The sequence below is a fragment of the Sturnira hondurensis genome, unplaced genomic scaffold (genome assembly GCF_014824575.4).
Source record: "Sturnira hondurensis isolate 20B ecotype Veracruz unplaced genomic scaffold, ASM1482457v3 Scaffold0017436, whole genome shotgun sequence".
Lineage (NCBI taxonomy): Eukaryota > Metazoa > Chordata > Mammalia > Chiroptera > Phyllostomidae > Sturnira > Sturnira hondurensis.
In genome coordinates this window covers 9,002,019-9,028,383 of record NW_028090067.1, presented here as the reverse complement: position 1 = coordinate 9,028,383, position 26,365 = coordinate 9,002,019, and the positions used below count along the sequence as shown (strand labels likewise).

At 39.0% G+C, this 26,365-nt stretch overlaps 1 long non-coding RNA gene and 1 pseudogene across 1 annotated transcript; one reads left to right on the top strand and one right to left on the bottom strand.

Annotated features, from left to right (window-relative positions):
• Positions 1 to 8,575: 8,575 nt before the first annotated feature.
• Positions 8,576 to 9,115, bottom strand: LOC119002491 (ferritin heavy chain-like; annotated as a pseudogene).
• Positions 9,116 to 10,779: 1,664 nt separating this feature from the next.
• On the top strand, positions 10,780 to 25,620 carry LOC119002391 (uncharacterized). The gene is made up of 3 exons (XR_005069731.1): positions 10,780 to 10,859; positions 22,238 to 22,243; positions 25,608 to 25,620. It is a non-coding gene; the product is annotated as an uncharacterized LOC119002391 (long non-coding RNA).
• Positions 25,621 to 26,365: the final 745 nt, after the last annotated feature.

The window sequence follows — 26,365 nt, the reverse complement described above, 5'->3', positions numbered from 1 at the left end:
CTAGGGCCAGCCAGTAGTGTGTGGGTTCCTGACTCCATGCAGGAAAGGTTTCCCAACACAAGTCCAGGTGACTGTAAGGGTATGTTTATTGAAGCTGGGGACAGTAGCATAGAAGAAGCAACAGGAGAGCCTAGGCAGGGCTGCCTTAGCTCAATGGGCAGTCAGAGAAAAAGGAGTCTTGGGAACAGGTTCAGGGAGTTAGCCTGGGATGAGCTGCCGCTGCCCACTGTTCCCCGGTTGCAAGTATTGTGGGGACACTTAGAATTTAGGAGATGTGGGGCTGTGGGGGAAGGAGAGGGTGAGGGGAATGGCACAAGCTGCTTCCCAGAGGGAGAGCGAGTGCTAGGTCCTTTGCCTTGAGGCTATTATTCAACTAAATTCAACTCTAAGACAACACGAGACAGAATAAGTATAGGTTTAATTTAAATTCTATCAAATAGTCTCTCTTACAGGAGAGAATTTTCAGGGAGGCCTTAGGGGAGGGTTTCAACAGAATATTCATCAGTTTTCCAGGTGTGCTCTTTCCAGTTCTTGATGTCTACTCATTGGTCAGAGCCAGGGCAGGGGGTCGTTAGCCATTACAGCTGGCCCTGGTTGTGCCCACCCATTCTTGCTTTTCTGGGCCTGGAGCAGAAGTACAACTGAGGCCTAGATATTCCCTCTGGGGAGCTGACCTTCTGCACCTGGCTGTCGATTGCTCCGTCCCTTTCTTCTATCCGTCTCCATCCTCCTATCTCACATGTCCTGGCTTACTGGCCTGTTTCAGTTACAAGCTAAATTTTGTAACATAAAATGAAATTCACTTATTTAGTGGTTTTATTTCTTCTTCAAGCTCATGCTCTAATTAAACATTTTTCACTATTTATTTTCAAATGTCTGTCACCATCTGAAATGGATTCCTCTGAGAAGCAGGCTTTTCAGGTACCCATTCTGCACTGAGTGTGAGTACCATATAAAGAAAGTAGCAGCCGAGAACTTTGAAAACAAACTCTAAGTCCCTATTCCTCATTCTCAGTCAAGGAATCCCCCAGAAAATAAGAATCTTCATTATTTTTCTAAACCTCAGAAAATGGTACACGTAGGAAATTTGGTACAGTGTGTTCAACCTTCCAAGAAAGTGTTCAATTTTACAATTTTAAATTATAAGAATGGCCTCAAAACCACAGTATTAGGAAGAAACACTAAATTTAACACTGTAAAGCTACTTTCCATTAAAATGGTTGTTGGTATTTGTAGCTCGAATATACGTCTTAAGCTTAGATGTTTGAAAACTCCACGTAGGTTACTGGATTAGGGTTCGCTACAGCTTTCCAAATGGCTCTAAACTTGCAGCAGAAACAAAGATTCTTCCCTACACACACACACACACTATCACCATTAACACAAAAAAGGAAACTAAACAAATCCAGACTAGTTGCTTTGATTAAAACCATAAAGCCAGAGTAGGTTTTGCACAGTAGCTCCGTTGGGCAAACTATACTTCTGGGAGCCCGACTTCATACCATGCAACTCTGATTCAGGTCTTTCACTGTGGCTGACAAAAAAGTTGCAAGATGGGAATGAAAATGGGCTCAATCTTTCTCAAGTCCTGAAGAAAAGCAGGGTAAGTTTGTTCTTACAGCAAGTCAGGTTTTCAATGGTTTCTGGCCAGTTTACTCTTCTCAGATTTCACCATCTAGAATCTAGCATCTTTGTCAAAAATACCTTCTTCAAGATTCAATACCAATTAAACTAAGGCACTATGCCAGAAGGGGAATCAAGATTGGTTCCAATGTCCCTGTCTAAAAATTCATGACTAATATGGTAAGAAGGTCATGAGTGAGACTAGAATAAAGACCCTGAGGCAAACTTGTTTAACCTGGGGTCAATGGATAGAAGATAGGTAGGGGAAAAAATGACATCTTTTCATTTTTCACTAGATTGCAACTTGACCTTTCACTCAATTATAAATATAGGCAACGAATCAGCAATATGAGCAGCATGTGTAATTTTGTCACCAACAGAAATCACAAATATCTTCATAACACATTATAGTTTCTACAGGTATCTATTGTAAAAATATCCTCGGGTGGGTGGAGGTTGGTGAGGGTATAAGAAGGATAAATGGTAATGAAAACATATAATCAAAATAAAAAATTACAATATTAAAAAATAATAAATTAACTAAAAAATTGTAAATAATGATACCTACACCATACCCCAAACCAATGAGATCATAACCTCTGAGGTTATTATGATCAAGGACCAAGGCATCAAGATTAGTTTTAAAGAATAAATAAAAATAAAAATATCCTTTACATGTATCAAATTCCACAGCCATGGTAACAGTTAATCTGTTGCTAGAATTGCATATGATTCATCTTCCTGCCTGTAGACACTCAGCATACAATGCAGGTGACCAACTATTGCACAGCCCTGCACTTCACGGTCATTCAGCCACCATTCTCTCACAGCCTCACCTTAAAGTCGCATGTTCTCACATGGGGGCCCAGATCCACATTACTTCCCAGCCCTCCCTGTCTATACAACTGGCCAATCACTGAAAGAGTTTAACCAGAGACTACCTCTGAGTTTAACGTTCTTATTTAAGCAGTAGTGGTCCTCACACTAATAGTCTCCTTAATAAATAAAATGAACTTTAACTTAGCTGTACTTTCAATGTGGTTTTATAATTAGTGTACTAATAAAGAAGTGCATATGTTACTATGCCATAAATTTAATGTTTCTCTAACTATATATAAATATAGGCAATATATTGTAATTCACTGTACAGTCATGTGTGGCTTAATGACAAGGATACATTCTGAGAAAAGTATCATTAGTACAGTTGATCGCTGTGCAAACACAGATTTACACAAACCAAGATGCTATACCTTACACAACTAGACTTTAGGGTATCACCTATTTCTCTTAGATGACAAGTCTCACACATGTACAGCATGTTATTGCCCTGAATACTGCTGGCAACTGTAACATAATGGTAAGTTTTTGTGTATCTGAATACATGAAACATTGACAGAGCACAGTAAAACTATGGTATAAAAGATAAAAATGGCTCACCTGTGCAGGGCACTTACCACGAAAGGAGCCTGCAAGACTGGAAGTTGCTCTGAGTGAGTCAGTGAGTGAGTGGTCATGAAGGTGAAGGCCAGCACATTACTGTGCACTAATGTGGACTTTATTAACACTATACATGGAAGCTACACTAAACTTATAAAAAATAGTTTTCTTCCATAACCAAATGGCCTTAGCTTACTATAACATTTTATTTTATGAATATTTTAAGTTTTTAAAACTTTTTTCTTTTTTGTACTAACACTTAGCTTCAAACACAAATACACTGTACAGCTGTACAAATCTATATTCTTTATGTTGTTATTCTATAAGATTTTTCTCTATTTCAAGGCATTTTTATTTTACTTTTTAAAGGTTTGTGTTAAATACGAAGACACGAACACACACACTAGCCCACACAAGATCAGAACCATCAATATCACCACCTTCCACGTCTATATTTCATTCCAGGGGCAATAACAGAAATGATGCTGTCATCTCTTATGATAATAATGCCTTCCTCGGGAATACTTGCTGAAGGGCTTACCTGAGGCTCTGCTTAAGGACATGTCACTCTTCTCAGAAATATGTTCCTGATGGTTTGCTTGATTTGTTTTTTTTATTATAGATTTGCTGATAAGCAGATAATGTATCATAAACATTCCTCTCTACTAATGAAAATCTTCTGGTGTTGGGGGGTGGTCCAGGTTTTCAAACTTTTTTAGGAGTTCGTTGAGTTCTGCAAAAGCTTCTACTAAATCGTTCGGTATGAAGTTTCTTGCAGGGGATTTTCTTCTCCTCTTGCAGTTTCCTTTTCTCTTGCCTCCTCTTCCTATACCAGTTCTAACAACTCCTCATTAGTTAATTCCTCAAGAACCACTTCCAGGAGCTCCACACCCAGATCAAGCACAGCCTTATTGATTTTTGCAAACTTTTCATCCTTGGCAAATCCTTTGAAGTCATGGACAAACTTCTTAAGTGTCTTTTCCAGATGCCATTTATATACTCCTTAGTGACATCACCTCAAGCCCAAGCAAAGTTCCTAATGCAGTCACAGCTGTTGTACTGCATCAGTGTCTTCTCAGCATATCCCTCAGTTGCAGCGACAGGCTGGGCAAAGGTTCCCCTCAGGTACCTGGCCTCAGACGTTGCTATAACTCCCTGATCCATTGATTGGATCAAAGAGGGGGTATTTGGAGGAAGAAATACCACTTTGATATTGGAAGGAAGATCACCAATAAAAGGAGGATGTCCAGAAGCATTAGCAAAAATAAGCAAAATCTTGAAAGATTGGGGGGTATACTATTCTCCAAATAATCGTTCCCCATTTTTCTGGCAAAGCAATTGAGGAGGGCATCTTTGAAGAGCACCCACATTGGCCATGACTTCCTGTCCACCCTATAGCACTCTGGCAGTGAGTGTTTACTGATATGCATGAAGGCCCCGGGGAGTCTCACTGGCACATCTCACAGGGTTTCAATATGTAACACTGCCCCTAAGCAGGACCTTTATCCTGTCCTTAAAGGCCTTGAAACCTGGCATTAACTTTGCCTCCTTATGGATGAAAGTGCTTTCAGGCAACTGTTTCCAGAATAGGGAGGTTTCATCCATGTTGAATATTTGCTTTGGCAAGTAATTTTCCTTCATAATCAGCTTATAAAGTTTCCAAAAATTCTTCAGCTACCTTCACATCAGCACTTGCAGACTCACCACTCACTTTCATATTGTATAATAAATAATGATTCCTGAATTGTTTAAACCACCCAGAGCTAGCAGTAAATTCCACATAGTAGTCAGGTCCAGCCTTTTCTTTCAACACTGCAAACTAACTTTTTGCTTTGGCCGTGATCATAATGGTACTGAGAGGGATACGCTTCTGTGCCTGGTCTTCAATCCAGGTCATTAAAAGCTTCTCCCTGTCTGATATAGGCCTTTCTCAAAGGTTTGTTAGTTTCACTGCAGTCCATGAAGTAGATCCTTTAACAACTTCCATCACTTTGTTCTTATACTTCAAGATCATAGCTCTTGTGGAATGGGACATGCTTGCCTGGTAAGCAACAACTGTCACTGATTTTCCACCTTCATCAGCCTTAATCACTTTTAATTTTGTTTCTGGGTCAAGCACTCGATGAAGCCTCTTCCTGGCAGCACCAACAGTGGGTTTTGTGTGCTTAGAGGCCACGATGAACAAAACTACATGAGATTAAATCCAGCACAAGAAAAAATGATGCAATGAAGAGATGCAGTAAATACAAGCTGTACGAGGTGGCTGCTGGTATAACAGTTCACTACACGATTTTACAGCAAACTTTTTTATAAGTGGACTGCACTCTAAAATGATAATTAAAAGTATACTATGATAAATGCATAAACCAGTAACAGTAATTATTATCATTATTAAGTTGTTACGTAGCATGCATAATAGTATGTGTTATACCTACATAGGACTGGCAGTGCAGTAGGTTCATTTACACCAGCATCACAACAAATAAAATGCCCTCAGCTACTGCCTTGTGATCGGAATAATGTCTCTAGGCAGTAGGAATCACTCAGCTCAATTATAATCTTATGGGACCCCTGCCATATTTACAGTCCACAGTTGACCTAAATATCAGTATTTAGTGCATGACTGAATTTTATTTTATTCACTAAAAAACACTATTATAATAAGGGTTCCATAAGCTTCACCAGATGGCCAAAGGGCTCATGGCACTGAAAAGGTCAAGAGACACTGATTAACATATCAAGGGAAAAACAACACAGCCAAGGCAGAATGCAGTTTTCTCAGGGAAATGTGGGCCTACAGAAATGGTCAAATCATCTGATTTGGGCCAAAACAATTTTATTAAAACTTTATATATTACTATCTTTTCATATGCACAAATATAAGCATGCATCTTTGAAATCTAGTAATTGCTAACAAGCTTTTTCTTTTTAGAGAATCATCGCAAGCAGTGTGAGTTGAGCCAAGGTAGAAATCCTAGAGATCATCCCATTTAAACTCCTTCCCTAACCACCACCCACCAAATTACATACAAATGTAATGAGGTAGATTAGAGGAGAGGTCCCTGGAAAACAGGGGAACCCCCAATCCTGCAAAAAGGCAGTGACAGGGTGGGAAGGGTGCCGACAATGGAACCGAAGGCACAATACTTAAGGCACATTGCAGAGGCAGATTAAAACAGTCTCTGTCTTCCCAAAGGGAGGGTTTGCAGGAGGAGGCTGCTTCTCAGGGCAAACTGCAAACAAAGAAAATGTGACTGTGAGAATGTGCACAGGCAGAGTTACTTACGACATAGTGGGAGTCAGGGGTGGTGGCAGGGGAGCTCATACAGTGCCTGCATGAACTGCAGGGGTTGGTTGGGTGCCCAAAGCTGGATGAACAGATAGAGGTGTGCCTGTATATGGCTGGAAAACTTTTGCCCTGAGTAAAGATGGCAGCCAAAAAGTGTTGAAGACACTGGGAAGCTGACAAAAATGGCAGACTCTGATGCAATTGGAAAATCTGGACACCCCCACTGGCTTCCTGCACATAATGAATTTTGGGAGGGCCTTTTAAAGTAAAGGGTGGTAAGGCTCTCTCTCTTTCTGTCTCTCTCTCACACACACACAAACACATTCTTGATATGGGCACTTGATAGAGAGAAGTCGGTCTCCTGCTTCAGAGCTTGTGTAAGCGCTCTCTCTGGGCTGTTGGCATTTGGACATTCTGGGCCCCTGGTTCTGGTTCCCTTATGTACAGGAGCACTCATGGGACCAGGAAGATGCCAGGCCCACCAGAGCCTTAGATCCCACATGGATGGAAGCCCACTCCTGGAGGCAGCTCTCCCCGAGCTGCAGTCTCTGCGACACTATGACCCAGTGCAGCACGGCACATGTCTCCTGGTCTGCCACGTGGAGACTGAGAGCAGCGCACCCCGGATCCTGAAGGGAGAGCTGCTGCAAGAAGATGGTGACTCTGAAACCCAGGAGTGCACATTCCAGAGAGGATGGAGAACTGTTTGCATGACCAGCTTAAGGACAGATAAGGAAATGGGGAACTTCTGGGCATGGTTTTGGCTTATAGACTTTGGGGGAGCAAGAGAGGTTCTGGGTCTCATGGGAGAGAAGGGCTCAGCATCCCCATGGAAGAGCAGGAGTGCTCAGCATCCCTACCTCCTCAAGTTTGGAACCTTGTTAATAAAAACCTGTTTCTTTCAACACAAATTGTTGGATCATATATAAAGGCACCAAGTGGCCAAAGCCCAGTTTGCACAGTTACAAAAGGCAGATACTATTTTCTCCTATTAATATAGAAATACACAAAATCCCCATCCATTCATCCTCAGTCATGCTCAATGCTAAATAGCTTTACTGAACACTGCCAAAAAACACCACATCTCATGTTAAAGCATGACCCCCTTTTTAAGAGACAGTAAAGCAGGATGAATTTTGAGGCTCAATTTAGATTCGGATGATTCAAGGAAGAATTCACGGGTATTGTGTTTACTGGAGTGTTTTCCTACCTAACATCATTTACTGGGTTTCTTTGCAACAAAATGCACATATTCTTTTTTTAAAATACATAATTTATCGATTAGGTTATTACAGTCATCATATTTTTTCTCCCTTTGTCCCCATCCACCCAGTACTTCCCCTCCCTCCAACAATCCCCCTATTATAAGTTCTTTGGCTTCTCCATTTCCTATACTATTCTTGACATTTTCCCTATTTTGTGCCTACCGATTGTGCTTCTTAATCCTTGCACCTTTCCCCCCATTCTCCCACTTTGCCCTTCCAGTTTCTAACACCCCAAGTGATCTCCACATCTATGATCCTGTTCCTGTTCTGCTTGTTTGTTTAGTTTGCTTTTTAGATTCAATTGTTTATAGTTGTGAATTTGCTGCCCTTTTAATGTTCTTAGTTTAATCTTCCTCTTTTTCCTAAATAAGCCTCTTTAACACTTCATGTAATAATGGCTTGGTGATGATGAACTCCTTTAGCTTCACCTTGTCTAGGAAGCGTGTTATCTGTCCTTCCATTCTAAGTGATAGCTTTGCTGGATAGAGCAATCTTGGATGTAGGTCCTTGCCTTTCATGACTTTGAATACTTCTTTCCAGTCCTTGCTGGCCTTCAAGGTTTGTTTTGAGAAATCAGCTGATTGTCTTATGGTAACTGCTTAATAGGTAACTCTGCTTTCCTCTTGCTCCTTTTAAGGTTCTCTCATTATCTTTTAACCTCTGGCATTTTAATTATCGTGTGTCTTGGTGTGGTCCTCTTTGGGTCCAACTTGTTTGGGACTCTCTGTGCTTCCTGGACTTGTGTCTATTTCCTTTGACAAATTATGGAAGTTTTCATTCATTATTTTTTCTTTTTTTTCTGGGTACCAAGTTACTTAATTTGAAGGAATGGTACAAATAAAGGACATAAGCGGATGATCTGGTACAAGTTATAGAAAAGGTGAAGGTAACTCCAACAAGCACATACTGCTTTGGTGACCAAGGAAGTCATTCCCGTGGCTGCGGGAAGGCAGCCTAAGGCTTAGCTCTTACTGTCTCCCAGAGTGCGCTGGTCAAGGAGATACTCTGCCATCCCAGATCCAGGGGCCCCCAACCTCACAAGTTGGTTACATAGTCACCCAATTTTTTGATGGATTTCACCTGCTCATCCAGATGGTGAGTCTCAGTGAAGTCACACAAAGGAGGGTCATTTTTTTCTAGTGCCCAGTTTGTGCAAGTCCAGTAGTGACTGATTCACACTTTTTTCTAAGTATAATGCACACTCCATTGCATTCAACCCATTCTCCCAGTCATAACAGTCTGGTTTCTTAATATCTGGAAGGAAGATTCAACCACCTTGCTGGTCCCGCAGCTTCATCAGTTTCTCAGCATGTTCCCTCTCCTCACGAGATTGGTTAAGAAAACACTTGGCAAAGTTCTTCAAAGCCACATCATCATGGTCAAAGTAGTAAGACATGGACAGGTAGACAGCATAGAACTCCAGGTTGATTTGGTGGTTGATGGCAGCCTCTGAGTCCTGGTGGTAGTTTTGGTGCACCTGGGAGGTAGATGTGGTCCTCATGACAGGTGGCTGAGGACAGGCAGCTTTGTGGTGCTGGAGCAGTGGCAGGGACCTTGGGACTCTTTGAGGGTGCTGTAAGAAGGTGACAGAGAATGGATTTGGGCAGCTGGATGAACGGTGCGTGGTGAGGGGGTCAGGGGGGGTGGTTAAGCATCAGGTTCAGTTCAAGCACTGTTGAAGCAGGAAACCACAGCAACTCTCAGCAAAGTCTCTATTTTTTCAAATAAGTTTCCGTTTCTTGCTCTTTCTCTTCTCCATCTGGCACCACTATGATTTGGATGTTGGTAAGTTTAAAGTTGTCCCAGAGGTTCCTAAGCCTATACTCACTTTTTTGAATTCTTTTTTCATCCTACTGCTCCAATTCCTTCCTTGTGTTCCACATCATTGATTTGAATCTTGGCTTCATTCTCTTTGTTTTGGTTCCCTATAGATTTTCCTTTATTTCACTTAGTGTAACCTTCGTTTTTTCCTTTATGTTTTATGTTTCCATACTCAGTGAGTTCTGTGAGCATCCTGATCACCAGTATTTTCTTTTGTTTTTTCCAATTTTTTAATTTAATTCTTTTTCAAGTATAGTTTTCTATTACTCCCATCCCATCCCACCCCCCATCCTCCCCCCTTCCTATTTCCACCCTTCTCAGTTGTTGTCCATGTATCCTTTATATATGTTCCTCTAAATCCCTCCCCTATTTCCCCTGAAATTTCCTCCCCTCTCCCCTCTGGTCATTGTCAGCCTGTTCTCTATTTCAGTGTCTTTGGTTATATTTTGCTTGCTTGTTTGTTTTGTTGTTTAGCTTCCTGTTAAAGGTGAGATCATATGGTATTTGTCCTTCAACACCTGGCTTATTTCACTCAGCATAATGCTTTCCAGTTCCATCCATGATGTTGCAAAAGGTAGGAGCTCCTTCTTTCTTTCTGCAGCATAAAATTCCATTGTGTATATGTACCATAGTTTTTTGATCCATTCATTTACTGATGGGCACCTAGGTTGCTTCCAATTCTTGGCTATTGTAAATTGTGCTGCTATGAACATTGGGGTGCATAGGTTCTTTGGGATTGGTGTTTTAGGGTTCTTAGGATACAATCCTAGCAGTGGAATTGCTGGGTCAAAAGGCAGGTCCAATTTTAGTTTTCTGAGAAAATTCCATACTGTTTTCCATAATGGTTGTACCAGTCTGCAATCCCACCAACAGTGGACCAGAGTCCCCTTTTCCCCACACCCTCTCCAACATTTGTTGTTTATTGCTTTGTTTATGATAGCCATTCTCACTGGTGTAAAGTGGTATCTCATTGTGGTTTTAATTTGCATCTCTCTGATAGCAAGTGATATTGAGCATCTCTTCATGTGATCACCAGTATTTTGAACTCTGCATCTGATAGATTGGTTATCTCTGTTTCATTTAGTTCTTTTTCGGGGGTTTTGTTCTATTCTTTCATTTGGGCCATATTTCTTTGTCTCCTCAATTTGGCAACCTCTCTGTTTCTATGTATTAGGTAGAGCTGCTTTGACTCACTGTCTTAGAAAGGGCACCTGTAAATTGAGTGGGTAATTGCCAGGGCAGGGCAATATACTTCACTACTTTGTAGCTCAGCGTGGGGGAGGGCTCAGCGAGGGGACAATGCCACTGCCTGGCTTTTGAAGATTTGCCCAGCACTTATCCTGTTTCCAGTCACTTCACCCAATCCCAAATATGACTGGCTCCCTTCCAGCTGTTGCTCTAGAGGTGAATCCCAGAGTTGGTGGGTTTGAGAACATTCTAAATCTATGCAGCCCTTTCAATAAACTCTCCTGAAAATCCAGCAGCTTCTTCCACCACCACAACTCCCACTGTTTTTTATAGCCAGAAGTTATAAGGATATATCTTCTCTGTGCTGGAACCCTGGGCTGTGTGGTCTGGCCTGGGAATGGGATTGCTCTCTCTCAAGGTATCCATCCTGATTTTTATCCACCACATGTGAGTGTGGAACTGCCCATTCCGTTGCTGCCTCTCTGCACAATACTATATCTCCCTGCTCTCTGCCTGTCTCCATGACTCTGCCCCTCCTACCCATCTGGGTGAATACGGTTTCTTTAAATCCTTTGTTGTAATATTTCCATAAAGCTCAATTTTCTGACAGTTCTGCTTGTTATTTGTTTCGAGATATAGTTGTAATTTTCTCTGTGGTTGCATGAGGAGGTGAAGCATATCTATCTATGCCTCCTTCTAGACCAGAAGTCTCCACATGTTCTTTTTACTCAGCAAAATCCTTTCCCTTATTGACCCCTGATAAATGCTCCTTAGCCCTCCTGTCCATGTCTTGTCCTCCCACCTCTCAACCTTAGATTGTGACTTTGAAAATCTTCAATTGATTATGACAAACTTTCCCATTTTTGTGAAATTTTTTTCATTTCTTCTTCTTACTTCTTTACCTTATCAGAAACCTGATTCTTTAGATCACACTCTTTCACTTGTTCATTTCACTGGCATATATTGACTACATAAAACGTGACTCAAATAATTTACAGTCAGAGGAGGAATACAAATTAAATTTACTTGGCAAAGTACTGTGATGAGTGCTATAGTAGAGGATTATTTGAAGTTCTATGGATATACAGAGAATGAAGAGATTGGCTCTGCTGGGAAGTCACATTTGCTTCACAGAGGAAGTAATCACAGTGACAGATCTTTAAAAAAGATCTTGGAAAAGAACCAAACATACACTAAAATCAATGATGCAATAAGAGCAACATTCTCTGTACTCTGCACTAAAAAAGACATATTTGAAAGGATCTGAAATCATCTAGAGAGAAAGAAGGTAGTCCTACATCAGAATCAAATTTAAACTACTCAATTTGCAGTTCAATGGAGAAATAGAACTTGATGTTAATCTTGACTCACACTTCTGGAAACCTCACTAAAATGGCATTAAAGGTGTTTGTTTTAAGATAGGAACTCACATGTATAAAGAAAACAGCAGAGGAGATGAAAGCAATACAAATTTGGAAATAAGAAAGCCAATGGAAGAGAGCTAACTAGAAGACTAGAGAAAGATAGAACCAAATTGGCCATGAGGGTAGCTCAGAACTAAATTGATTTAGGCTGTAGAATCCAAGAGAGCCTCAGTAATTGAACTGCTCAGGTAACTGCTCACTATCCCAGAAAGTGAGCGTGTAGGTGAAGCTAAATATGGATGACATGACTGAAAAGTCTAAATAAGAAGTAGTAGGGTTCCTGGACCACCCGCTGGGCAACAACACTACCCAACTTTGGCAGAAGGATGAAGGCTTTCTTTTCTTACATACTGAACCCAGTAGACTCTGGACTTAGGAACACTAAGCTCATTGAAAATTGGAGAAAGATGTGTTACTAAAAGAAAAAAAAAGAAAATAATGGAAAAAACATACTGAAATGATGATATTTGGGAGCCCTTATTCTTAATGTGGTTCCAGCAACACTGGCAGCCAGCCTTTCACACTCTCAGGCAGAGGATGAAAGAATTTTGCTCTGGAAAAATTGACCCACTAGGGGAAAATAAATAAAAATTATGTATATTATATGTAATATATATAATACAGGGGTAGGCTAAAGTAGGTTCATAATTGTAATACAAATAAATAATTCAAGAATAAACTGTATGTTTTGCATACTCACAACTGCGTATCAAAAATGATCCCCCCTTAAATGACCCATTTCTACCATCCGACCATGAAATACATCATCAAAAACCCTCACAAAAACACACAAGAGACAGAGCCTTTAAGTTCTTGAATATAATGGGACTACTACAAGATCATCAAACATTTGAGGAAAGAATATAATACTAAAGAGAAGAACAAAAACAAACAAAAGGCAGAGGGGACACTTGGAGGAAAGGAGCCAATACCAGAAAAAGGAAAACATCAAAAATATAATTAACCTTACATAAGATATTGTATTCATGAAAAAAAAAAACATGATGTGGAAAAAATGCTCAGAAATTAAAAATATGCTAGAATAAATGAAAAAGTTAGTAGGAGGGTTAGAAGACAAACTTAAAGAACTCTCTTATAAAGTAGACCAACAGACAAAGTGTTTACATTTTCAATTCAGTCTTTCTTCTTCTCAAGCAGCCTTTTTAATGTACAAGGTCCTATTTTACCTTGTTTGTACATCTTAAAAGATACATCAAAAATAGTTTCATATCCATACTTCCTGAATTTCATGCAGTTTGTTTCTGACAGAAAAGTGATGAAGTGGACCATCATATTTCTGCTTTCCGCAATATCTTTTATATTGTACTGTATTATAATTATTTTATTTTCACAGAAAAGAAGGGTGTAAACAAAATTTTGTGTGTTTGCGATTCCTAAACAATTCACAGCCCTCATTATGTTTTTACTATTGTCAGTAACAACCTGAGATAACTTAAATGAAATGGATAATTTTTCAAGAAAATATATATTATTAAAATCAATTCAAGAATAAGTAAAATAAAAATTATAACAGACCAATTATTATTCAATAAATGAAAAAAGATGACCAGAGACTCATTGATATGCTGAGCTCTTGTGGATGGATCCTGTTCATCCCTTCCCAGCTTTGTGTTAAGTGACACCATATTGGTAGCTTGAAGTCTCCCATAATGGGAGTATTTATATTACAGAAATAGGCAAAGACTACAAATCAGGTATTTTCTTTATAGAAGGCCAGTTGTTGAACACTTGCCAGAACATGTCTGGAATTACCCCTCCACCCAAATTAGCTCAGGTCAGTGATTCCCAAGGAAACTTCAATCAAATATTCGAGTTGAAAAATAATTACTGTATTATATTCCGTAGTATCTATATTTACCCTCTTTTCCATGTAATCTTTATAGTCTAAATTTTACAAGTTCTCCATATGCTGTCTCCAGTCCTCCCCCTATTCTGACTGGAGCCCATCCAATCAGGCTTTCCTGCCCATTGCTCCACTGGAACTGCTGGTGTCAAGGTCATTATGAACCGAGTGTTTGAAAAAGTCCAAAGATCAGACTTCCGCCAAGATGGGGCATAGGTGGAAACACTGTGCCTTCTCCCACAACCAAGTTTGAATACAACAAAGGTTTGGAGAACAAAGACACAGCCAAAGAACAGAAAATTGAATTATACGGAAGTCTGACTACAACTAACCATTCAACCAGGTGATAAGAGGGGCGGAGCCAGCAGCGGAGCAGGGTCAGGCAGGACAGATCCCCGGACCTAGGCGTTCAAGTGGCCCGGACCCAGTCAGGGTGTGGGGCAGACTGACCGTGGTTGCACATTTGTGCACAGTGAGACAGACCACACAGGCCCCAGGGGGCGAGGGCTGACGGCGGTGGCACACCCGCGTGCAGTGGGACAAAACGCACAGGCCCCAGTGATGGTGGCAGCTGCTGCACCTGTGGGGGCCGCAGCCGGAGGCGGCAGATGGGACGCCATTGCTCCTCGTTGACCCCGCCCCCACATACAGTGTCACAACCCAGCGACTGAGTTGCCCTGCTCTGCTGAACACCTAGGGCTCTGATCCTGCTACATAACAGGCACAAACAGCCCAAAAGATGGCGCAAGAAGAACTCAAAGTCCCAGAGCCAATAACTCTAAGTGACCGAGATATTGCCAGCCTCTCAGAAGCACAATTCAAGACACTGTTTATCAGGATGCTCACATAACTGGTTGATTATAGTCACAAATTAGAGGAACATATGAAGGCTAAACTAATTGAAATGAAGGGAGATGTCCAGGAAACCAATAGCGATGGAAAGGAAACTGGGACTCAAATCAATGGAATGGACCAGAAGGAAGAACGAAACATCCAACCAGAAAGGAATGAAGAAATGAGAATTCAAAAAAATGAGGAGAGGCTTAGGAAACTCCAGGGCATCTTTAAACGGTCCAACATCCGGATTATAGGGGTACCAGAAGGGGGAAAGAAACAGCCACCAGTGGAAAACTTATTTGAACAAATAATAAAGGAGAACTTCCCCAGTCTGGCAAAGGAAATAGACTTCCAGGAAATCCAGGAAGCTCAGAGAGTGCCAAAGAAGTTGGACCCAAGAAGGAACACACCAAGGCACATCATAATTACATTAGCCAAGACTAAAATGAAGGAGAGAATCCTAGAAGCAGCAAGGGATAAGGGGACAGTCACCTACAAAGGAGTACCCATCAGACTGTCAGCGGATTTCTCAAAAGAGACCTTACAGGCAAGAAGGGGCTGGAAAGAAGTATTCCAAGTCATGAAATCCAAAGACCAAAGCCAAGATTGCTTTATCCAGCAAAACTTTCATTTAGAATGGAAAGACAGATAAACTGCTTCTCAGATAAGGTCAAGTTCAAGGAGTTCATCATCACCAAGCCCTTACTATATGAAATGCTAAAGGGACTTATATAAGGAAAAGAAGATGAAAAATATTAACAGTGAAAGGACAGCAAACTCACATTATTAACAACCACACCTAAAACAAAAGCAAACCAAGAAGACAGCTAGATCAGGAGTGGAACCATAGAAATGAAGAACACATGAAGGGTTAGCAACAGGGGGGTGGGAGGAGGAGAAGGGGGGAGAAGGCACAGAAAATAGCATAGAGGGTAGGTAGAAAATAGATAGGGGGGAAGGCAAGAATAGTGGGGGAAATATAGAATCTAAAGAACTTGAGACGTGGTTATAAACTAAGGGGGGAGAATGGTGGGGGAGGGAGTGTGTGGGTGGAGGGGAATGAAGGGGGGGAATAGAACAACTGTAATGGTATAATCAATAAAATACATTTAAAAAAAGTCCAATGATCAGTTTAATGGAAGGCATAATCTCAGACATGCTTTCATCATATTTTTAATAACATTACATCATAAATGTCCAGAATACAATAAAAAGTTACTAAACTCACGAACAAGCAGGAAAAACTTATGAAGACCCAAAATCAGAAGAAAAAAGTCAGTACAAGCCCAGATATGGCACCAGTGTAAGAATTAACTGAAAAGGATTTAAAATAATTATTACATATATGTTCAAGTATTTAAGGAGAAAGAGGGCTTTATTGAGCGAATAGATCCACATTCTAAAAAGACAATTCAAAATTAGAAAGTAAATGAAAAATCTAGAACAGGATAAAAGTATAGCTAAAATTAAAAAATCACTGCATATGCTTAATATTTGACTATATACTGCAGGAGAAAATATAAGTTTTGGAGTCTGGACAAGAAATACTGTCTAAACCAAGCACACAAAGGAGAAAATCCATGTGAGAAAAACTGAATACAGCCTCACTGGCCTATGGAACACTATCAAGTTATCTAACAAATATGTCATTGGAATTCTAGAAGGAAAGAAAAGGGATATTGGAGCAAAAAAAAATTTAATGGAACAAGAGCCACACTTTTCCAAGAAGTTCAACTAACTCTAGCCAGATAAACACAAGAAAAAACCACACCTACACGCATCGCAGTCAAATTTCTGGAAACCAAAGAGTAAGAGAAAGTCTTAAAAAGGACCAGGAAAAAAAATATCACATACAAATGAACAATAATGATTGCTCACCTCTCATCAGAAACAGGGCAAGTCAGATGACAATGAAATGATGTCTTTAAAGCACTGAAAGGAAAACATCATCAACCTAGAATTCTATATCCAGAAATAAAATATAGACTTTGAAATTAAAGACAAACTAAAAATACATTCAGATAAACAAAACCTGATAGAATTCATATAATAGTAGACCTGCACCTCAGCCTTGAGGAAAATATCAAACAGAAATTCAGACCTTCAGTTTCAGGAGCTCTATATGGTCCTTCAAGGGATATCATGACTTCCTCCTGGACCAGTGAGTAATAAACTTCTGTTTCAAAGACACTTGTGGCTTTTTGTTGAACTACAGTTCACCGTTCAGCACCCTGTCCTCCACTTAAGAAATGTTAATTTAACAAAGTCATTAACAAGGATAATAAAATAAAGGATAAAGAATGAAGAATGCCAAAAAATATAGGAGCTAATATCAAAGGCTTTCTTATTTCTCAATTTCTTTCAAAAACTATTTTTATTGTTTTAATTTTAATTTTTATTGAATTTATTGAAGTGCCATAGGCTTATAATAATAAAATTACATAGGTGTCTCATGTATAGTTCTATAATAAATTGCCTGTATATTGTATTGTATGTTCACCACTGTGTCAAGTCTCCACCCATCACCATTTCTTCCCCCTTTACCCTCTTCTACCTCCCCTATTCCCCTTTACCTCTGGTAGTCACCATGATGCTGTCTGTGTCTCTGAGGGTTTGTTTTGTTTGGGGTTTTTTTTGGCTTAATCATTTCACCTTTTTTTCCCAGATGCCCAACCACCCTCCCCTCTGATAGTTGTCAGTCTGTTCTCTATATCTATGAGTTTACTTATTTTGTTCATTGGATTCGATGTATAAGTAAAATTATATGGTACTTATTTTTCTCTCACTGGCTTATTTCACTTAGCATAATATTCTTCATGTTCACCCATGCTGTCTCAAAGGGTAAGATTTCCTTCTTTTTTAATACCAAGTAGTATTCCATTGTGTAAATGTATCATGGCTTTTTTATCCACTCATCTATTAATGGAAACTTGGGTTACTTTCAGACACAATCGGATGCGTTCAAAACTTAAAAAATAGCAAAGGTTCAAAATAAATAAAGCAAAAACTAGCAGAACAAAATAAATACACAAATCATGTGTATACTTTAAGATGTAAACACTACTCTCAGTAATTGATAGAGTAAAAAAAGTCAAAATATTAGGAAAAATTTAATACATTGACAAATTTTACTTTCCAAACAGTCCTCAGCAATATGTATAGTTACACATGCTTTTACAGAAACTTGTCACCACTCCCCACCAATCAAGAAGGGCAGTCTATTGCTTCTCCTCTTGACAGCACAAACAGAATTCTGTGGCCACTACTACAAACAGAACTGGGCAGAAATGAGCTGCATGACTTCGAAGGCTCACTCAAAAGAGGCAACACAACCTCCACTTGGCTTTCTCCCTTTCTCATGACATGCAACTTAGGAGCTCTAAGCCAACAGCTTCCCTGAGCAACCATGCTGCAGTGGCCACAAAATGAGACCACATTAGAAGGGACCAAGATGCGTAAGTAGCTTTAGATGATTCCTTCTTTCAGCCTTTCGCTCACCCCCAACCACCTGACTCTGAGTGGAGTCTGCCTTTGAGATGCTCAGCTGATGTGGACTAAAGCACAAGTAAACTATTCCCACTCAGTCTTGCTGAAATATTAGAATTTGGAGCCAAATACATAATGCTGTTTTAAAACACGAAGTTGTAGAGACATTTGTTACATAGCCATTTGTTAAATAACTGAAACAATGAACAACCACCATGATCTAACTGACATTTTTAGAACACTGCAGCCAAAAAACTCTAGTATTTTGTAAGGACTCATGAAACATCATAAATATATATCATGTGTTGGGCATAAACAAGTCTGAATGAATTTAGAAGGAGTGAAATAAAGAAACTAAATTAAAAATCAATAACAAAAATAAATCTGGAAAATAAACCCCAATGTCCGGAAATTAAGTAACATTATACTAAGAAAGTAAACATCAAAGAAGAAATCACAAGAAATTTAAAAACATTTTGAAGTAAATGCTAATGAGAATAAAATAATTATAGGAGGCACCTAAAGTAATGCTTGAAGAAAATCTATAATTTTCTTAGCTCATTTATTTAAAGGTTGAAAATTAATTATCTAAGCTTATTCTTTAAAATTCTTTAAAAAGGAAGAGCAAATTAAACTCAAATTATGAAAATGCACAGACTTAATAAATGTCATATCAGAAATCAATGAAATAGAGAAAAATAAAACCAGAAGATAGTCACTGAAAAATTCAATAAACTTGATATTATTTTGCCAAGACTGATCAAAAAAGAAGAGGGCACATCACAGAAATAATCAGAGATGAGGAAATAATATGAACAGCTAAATGCCCACTAATTCAGCAACTTAGAAACACTGGGCAAATTCTTGGAAAGATGGCATAGATTTAAAAAAACCAAATGCTCATTTTTCTGTAAAAATATTAAATTTATCATTAAAATCTTTCCAGGCCCAGATGGCTTCACTGGTGAATTCTTTTTCTTTTTAAATCTTTAGAGGGGAAGGGAAGGAGGGAGGGAGAGAAATATCAATGTGTGGTTGCCTCTCGTGTGTCCCCTGCTGGGAACTGGCCTGCAACCCAGGCATGTGCCCTGACTGGGAATCGAACTGCGATCCTTTGTTTCACAGGCCCTCACTCAATCCACTGAGTTACGCCAGCCAGGGCTTCACTGGCGAATTCTATCAAACCTTTAAGAAAGAATAATAACAGTCTAACATAGGTCTTTCGAAGCATAAAAGATGAGGGGATGCTTCTCAATTCATTGTATTAGACCAGCAAAACCCTAATACCAAAACTAGGCAAGAATCTTGCAAAATAAGAATGGTACAAACCCATATTCCTCATGAACACAGTGGCAAAATTTCTTAACCAAATATAACATATCTAATCTGAACACATATGAAAAGGGTTGAGAGAGCCCACCTAAGCTACTCCATGGTGTTACTGCCTCTGCACCTGCTGTGTGGCCAGCTGGCCCAGCGGGTCTGTACACTGACACCAGTGCTCACCAAGGATGTTTCTCATACAACTTCACCCACCGCCCTGTGATCAATACTCTCCATCTCCCAGGGCCTTTCCCTGTGTGCCCCATAGAAAATACTCTCATGAGGCTTATCAAAATTCCACTCTTGTTGGTTTACGTTGACCAACCCAGCCTTAGTCTGGCAACCCCAAAGCGCTCTACCCATGGACCCTATTAAAGGCACCTGCCCCAGGTCCTGCCTCATTATTTGCCTGCACCCTGCATTGACATCCCCGTGTGGCCTCTTGAGGCATGCTGTGAACTTCCTCCAGGACCTATGAGAAATAAACTTTTCTATTTCAATTTCTCTTGTGGTCTTTTGTTGAACCATCCAAAACCCTGTGCTCCATTAACAACTGTTAATTTAACCAATGTCATAACAAAAATAATACCTCATGACCAAGTGCGGTTTATCCCAGGAATGCAAGGTTGATTTAGCATTAAAAAATAAATCAATACAACTCACCACATTAATAGAATGAAATGATTACCTCAATAATTATTCAGATAGAAGCAGAAAAGCATTTGAAATAATTAATTCTTCTCCTTAAAAAAAAACTCTTAGCAAAATAGTAAAGAAGGATTATATAAAAGAAAACTCCTTATATATTTTCCTTAGATCTTTTCCACCTTACATATTTGCAATAGTGTTTCTACTTTAGCCTTTGTACCCCTAAAATCTATTCTCCACAAAGCAACAAAGTTATCTTGTTGAAATACAATTACATTAATTTCACTCTTTTGCCCCAAACCCACTGTCATTCCAAATCTTGTTTCTGGATTTTCCTTGAATTGGGATGATATTTAGTTATGTATATCAATCTGTAAAGCAAGCACTAAAAATGTACAGAGAGATATAAAAAATAAGCCAATAAATTTAAAGTGACTACTAATAAAAGAAGGTAGGAAAAGGAAACAAAGGAACAAAACCAGAGGTGACAAGCAGATAGTGTAAAGGCAGACCTCAATGCAATTATCAGTAGTTTTACTGGTGTGTGACTCTACTGCCATTAAAAGATCCACTGATCTTTTAATGGTAATTAAAAGACACCCATAAAAGACAGTGGTTGTTAGATGGGAGAATAAGATTTTCAATAGACCTAACTACATGTGGTCTATTAAAAAAAGGCACTTTAACAGTAAAATGACAGATATATTCCTATTGTAATGAAGAACAAATAAAGTATGCCTGCTAGCTCTATAATAATTAGCACTGTTCTGGAAAAGTCTGACAATGCAACTGGATAGGGGAGCAAATTACAAAATACAAATATTGGAAAAGAGGAAGAAAAACTAACAGCATTTGCAGATAGCACCATTTTGTAGGAATAAAACTCAAAAGAATAATCTGAAAAGCAACTAGAACTTACAAGAAAAATTAGTAGAGTAGTAATTACAAAATAAAGCAAGCTCATCCCAGCAATAATGAATTAGAAAAGAATTAATCCCCAAGGGCAAAACAATATATATCACCTAAGAGTTAAAACAAGAAATGTGCAGAATCTCTATGAAGAAAACCACAGCATTGTTACTGAAAGACATAAAAGAAAATTTGTCTAAATGGAGAACTATATCATGTTACCAGCTACGAAGACTTAATATTATCAAGATGTCAATTCTTCCCAAATAAATAAATAAGCTCAGTGCAATCCCAGTGGGTTTGAGGATTTATTTTTGGAAACTCGACAAATGATTCTGAAGTTGATCTGGAAGAATAATACATGAAACTAAGTAAGAGAGTTTGAAAATTATAGTAATGATACAACTTGGTCTTGCTAGAAAATACAATGTATTCATATATAAAATATAATTAAAATTTTGTAATACTGCCATAAAAACAAGCAAATAATGGAATAAAAATTGCAGTTTAGAACTATTTCTGGATAAGCATACAATTACCATGTTAATGGTGGCATCTTAAATCAATGGGAAAAATAAATTAGTCTGTAAATGGTAATGGAGCAGGTTACTAACAATTATGGGAAAATAAGCTAGATTAACACTTTATATTATATTCTAAATAAATACAGACTTACTAGAATTCAAAGAGAAAAATAACATCTATAGCACTAGTGGAATATATACGTCAATACACAACCTTGGTGGAGTAAAGAAAATGATACCTAAATTATATGGGGAAATATTAAGCCTACTATAAAAATATTTTCACCTGATAAAAGATTACATTAAAACTAAAACTAAAACATGAACCTAACAGAAAAAAATGTATACAATATGCCTTTAAGAAAAAGCTCACATATCAACCCATAGCAAGTTGACAGAGGTACCAAAGGAAAACAAAAATCACTAACAAACAGTAATGGAAAATTCTCAAAAGAGGATATAAGTATTTGTCCCCTGATAATTAAAAGAGCCACTCAAGAGACATGCCATGTTATAGTACTAAATAGGCAAAGCTGTATATACATACTAGTAAGAGTATAGGAAAATAGAGACTGTCATTTACTAGTGAAAGAGTATAGGTTTGTGTAACTTTTTAAAAAACAGATTATAGAATCCTTAAAATTTTATAAGTATGCCACTTACGGAAATTAATCCTAATAAAATAATAACAGATTTTTCTAAATAGATATTCACAGTACCTGATTATAAAATGCCAGAAAAAAAGGGTCTGTCCAGGTTCTTCTAATAAATCAAATCAAAACAATAATGAAAAAAGAGAGAGAGAAACGATCTTTGATAAAGCTAGAAGACCCCTGTAATCCTGAACTACACACAGTCCTTGAGGAGCATCTGCCAAATGCAGGAAAGGTCATACAGGGACACGGGAAACGCCTAAGGAGACATCTGTGGCTGCAGATCTCAAAGGAAGCAGGCAGAGCACAGCTATCCCAAGTATGCGGGCAAAACGAGGGGCAAACCACAAGCCTGGTCTGGAACAATAGGAGCAGGATGCCTGGGTCTTTAGAGGAAGCTTCCCCAGACCCCATAAAATAGGCAAGGAGGTGGGACCGAGACTGAACAAGGAAACCCACATTTTTGACGGAAGCAACACGTCATGGAGGAAGGTAAAGGAAATGGATCCTTTGTCCTCATTAGCAGCAGTCCAAAAACTGATGATTTCTTTGAACTACGGCAAAATAAAGGTACACTCACACACACACACACTCCACTGAGCCAAAGAAAGTTCCTGCTTGCCTGGAATACTGCTCTAGTCTCTCTCCTGAAGGAACCTCTTACAAATAACTGGAAGGATTCACCTCATTCACAAATGTAATAAGCACAAAAGACCCAGCCAACTATCTATGCAAAGTTACTTTTCAAGAAATGGAAGAAAAATGTGGGAAAAACAAGTGTCAGATGATGAACCCGCACCAGAAAAATATGGCCACTGCTCAGATAAAAATCACAACCAAATATACGGTCATGAATACATGACACCTAATGAATCAAAGAGTTCAAAGCAGAGAACTGGAGGAGATGAAACATGAGCTGGCAGACTTAAGAAATAAATAGAAGGAAAAAAATAAATCCATCTAAGAAATCAAGGCCACATTAACCAGCATGAAAAAAGCCGTCATTGAAATCACACCAAAGGACAGAAGCAAGCAAAATGATAGATGTGAATTACAAACAAACAAACAAACAAAAAATCAACATGAAACAGAGGAGGAAAAATAATTTAAAGGCATAATACTGAAAAACTAAAAGTCTTAAGTTTATAACTTGAAATAGCAAGCCATACAAAAAAAACATCATGCAATATGGTCAACATTAAAATGTATGCTCATCATAGTACTGGACTTCAAAGATAAAAAAAAAAAACTTGGGGCATTCAGGCAAAATGATTAAGTATTCTTCAAGTTTGAAGCAGACTTTTACATGCTTCCCCTAAATTTTCTCTTACTTCTGTGTATACAACCACCCAGCTAGACAAGGCATCTCCTGGCTCTCTTTGCAGTTAGTTATGGTAGACACATAACTCATGTTCTGGACAACTGGACACGCATTAAAGTGAAGAGTGCAAAGTCTTCTGCAGTGTAAAGAGAGGCTGTTTCTCTGAATATTGCCTCTTTTTCTCTTTCATGAGCAGAAACACAGATGTGCCAGCATCCCATCCTCAGTCTGGGGATGAGAATGACGTCCTAGGGGACAGTGGAGCAACAACACAGAAGGAATTGCTCCCTGGTGACAGAAAGCAGCCACTGCTCTGGTAACTTAGACAGTCCAGACTGATGTATGAGAGCGATATAAAGTTCAACCTTATTTAAATCACTGTATCTTATACTTTGGTATAGCATCACGTTCTTTCCCATACTGAATGCAGAGGGGGAAAGTTAGACTGGGCCTCATCCTTTACAATATTCAATGCTGGAAGACATTCTTCTGTAAGACAGTAAGCATCATATCTCTTATGTCAGTTCTGGCTGACATAACAGAAAACTGTACACTGGGTGGCTTGTAAACAACAACTTTGTTTTTCACAGTTCTGGAAGCTGGGTCATCCAAGATCAAGGTGCTAGAAGACTTGGCATCTGCCGAGCACCCACTTCCAAGTTCACAGATTGCAGTCTTCACATGTGTCTTCCTATGGCAGAACAGGTGAGGGAGCTCCCTGGGATCTCTTTTATTAGGACAATAATCCCATCAGTGAGAGTTTCACCCCCATGACACAATTACCTCCCAAAATCCCACCCTCAAATACCATCATTAAGGATTAGCTTTCAACACGTGAATTTTGGAAGGAAACAAAGAAGATCCAATCAAAAAGCTACAGACAAGAAGAAAATTTAATAAAATGTCTAGTTTCAAAATAGAAAAATAATTCCACTTACAGCTTTGATTGACACGTTTGCATCAAACCAAACCACCCTTCCCTACAAAAAAAAAAGGTAAAACAAAAACGTCTGTTTGAAATCATTAGAAACTATCAAGATAGCCAGGACTTGAGAGGTGAAGCTCTGCAAGAGCCAAGAAGTGTATTGAGATAAGTCCAACATTCTGCTCCACTCTGAATGCATTTGCTGATTCCCAAGTAGAATTGGGCCTAGCATCTGAGCCTTGAGCAGACAGGGGTGGCTCTGGGGCTGGAAACCTCCGCAGCACTTTCTGTAGCCTCACAGGACTAGAGAGAAAAACCTGGAATTCAGCAAGACAGCCAAGACTTGAGAATCAGAGATCTTCAGAGGGAATAGAAGCGTGTGAAGACAAACCTCCAGGCATTTGCCAATTCATGAGTAACATGGAGCTGAGAACACAAAGAGCCAAGCACAACGTTGCAGCTAGGAACCTCTATCAGTTTGCTAGAGTTGCCATAACAAAGTACCTTAGACTGGGTGGCTTAAATAGAAATTTTTGTTCTCACAAAAATTCTGGAAGCTAGAAGTCCAAGATCAAGGTACTGGCAGAATGGGTTTCTTCTAAGGCCTCTCTCCTTGACTTACAGATGGCATTCTTCTGCCTGTGTCTTCACACAGTCTTTTTTCTCTGTGCATGTCTGTGTCCGGAACTCTTATAAGGACACCAGGCCTATTGGACTAGGGCCCATCTTAATGACCTCATTTTAACTGAATTACTTCTTTAAGGACTTATCTTCAAATACAGACATTTTCTAAGGTACTGGTAAAGATATGGATAAATATAAAACTCTCTCTCCTCCGCCTCTCTTTCTCTCCCTGAGCCACACCAGTCAGGGCTAAAACTTTATCTCATTTTTAAAATTTCTTTAAAAGGCAAGTGTCTATTTATAGCAAAAATAATGTGCTGTTGAGTTTATAACATGTAGAAGTGATAAAATTTATGATAACAATAACTTAAAGGGTAGAGGTGAATAGAAGTATGCTGTTGCTTCCTATATTATATGTGAAGCGGTATATTATTATTTAAAAGTAGATTTGTTATAAGTTGAAGATCTATCTTTAAAATCCTGGAGAACCATTAAGGAAATAAATCAAAGAGGTTTGGCTAATAAGCCAATAATGGAGATATAATGTAATTTTAAAAATAATCAGTCAAAAGAATGAGGAAAAGAGAAAAATATGAACAAAGAGAACAGATAAGACATGGAACACAAAGCACACAATGGCAGATCCAAATGCAATCATTTCACTATGACATTCAATATAAGTTGTCTAAACATCCCAGGGAAAGGCAGAAATTTCCAGACTAAATAAACATGAAAATATCTTAAACCACACACATAATTTTTTTTTAAAAAAATGCAAATTTTGACTGCAAACTGGGGTGATTTTTAACCTGAAGATCAGCAAAGGGAAACTTTGCTAACACTGTCATCACGCCGGCGTGGGGGAACAAGCACTCCCGCGCATTCTCAGTAGGCAGGTACAATGCCTAGCTTCAACAATTGAAAGCAATCTCCATGACTTTCTAGAGAGAATGGCTAAACATCATAGATGTAAAATTATGAACAAACATAAAAATGGTATATAGAGCATCATTAGCAAATGATAAGGCTGCTCTAGCCAAGTGGTTCTACNTGCAAACTAGGGTGATTTTTAACCTGAAGATCAGCAAAGGGAAACTTTGCTAACACTGTCATCATGCCGGCGTGGGGGAACAAGCACTCCCGCGCATTCTCAGTAGGCAGGTACAATGCCTAGCTTCAACAATTGAAAGCAATCTCCATGACT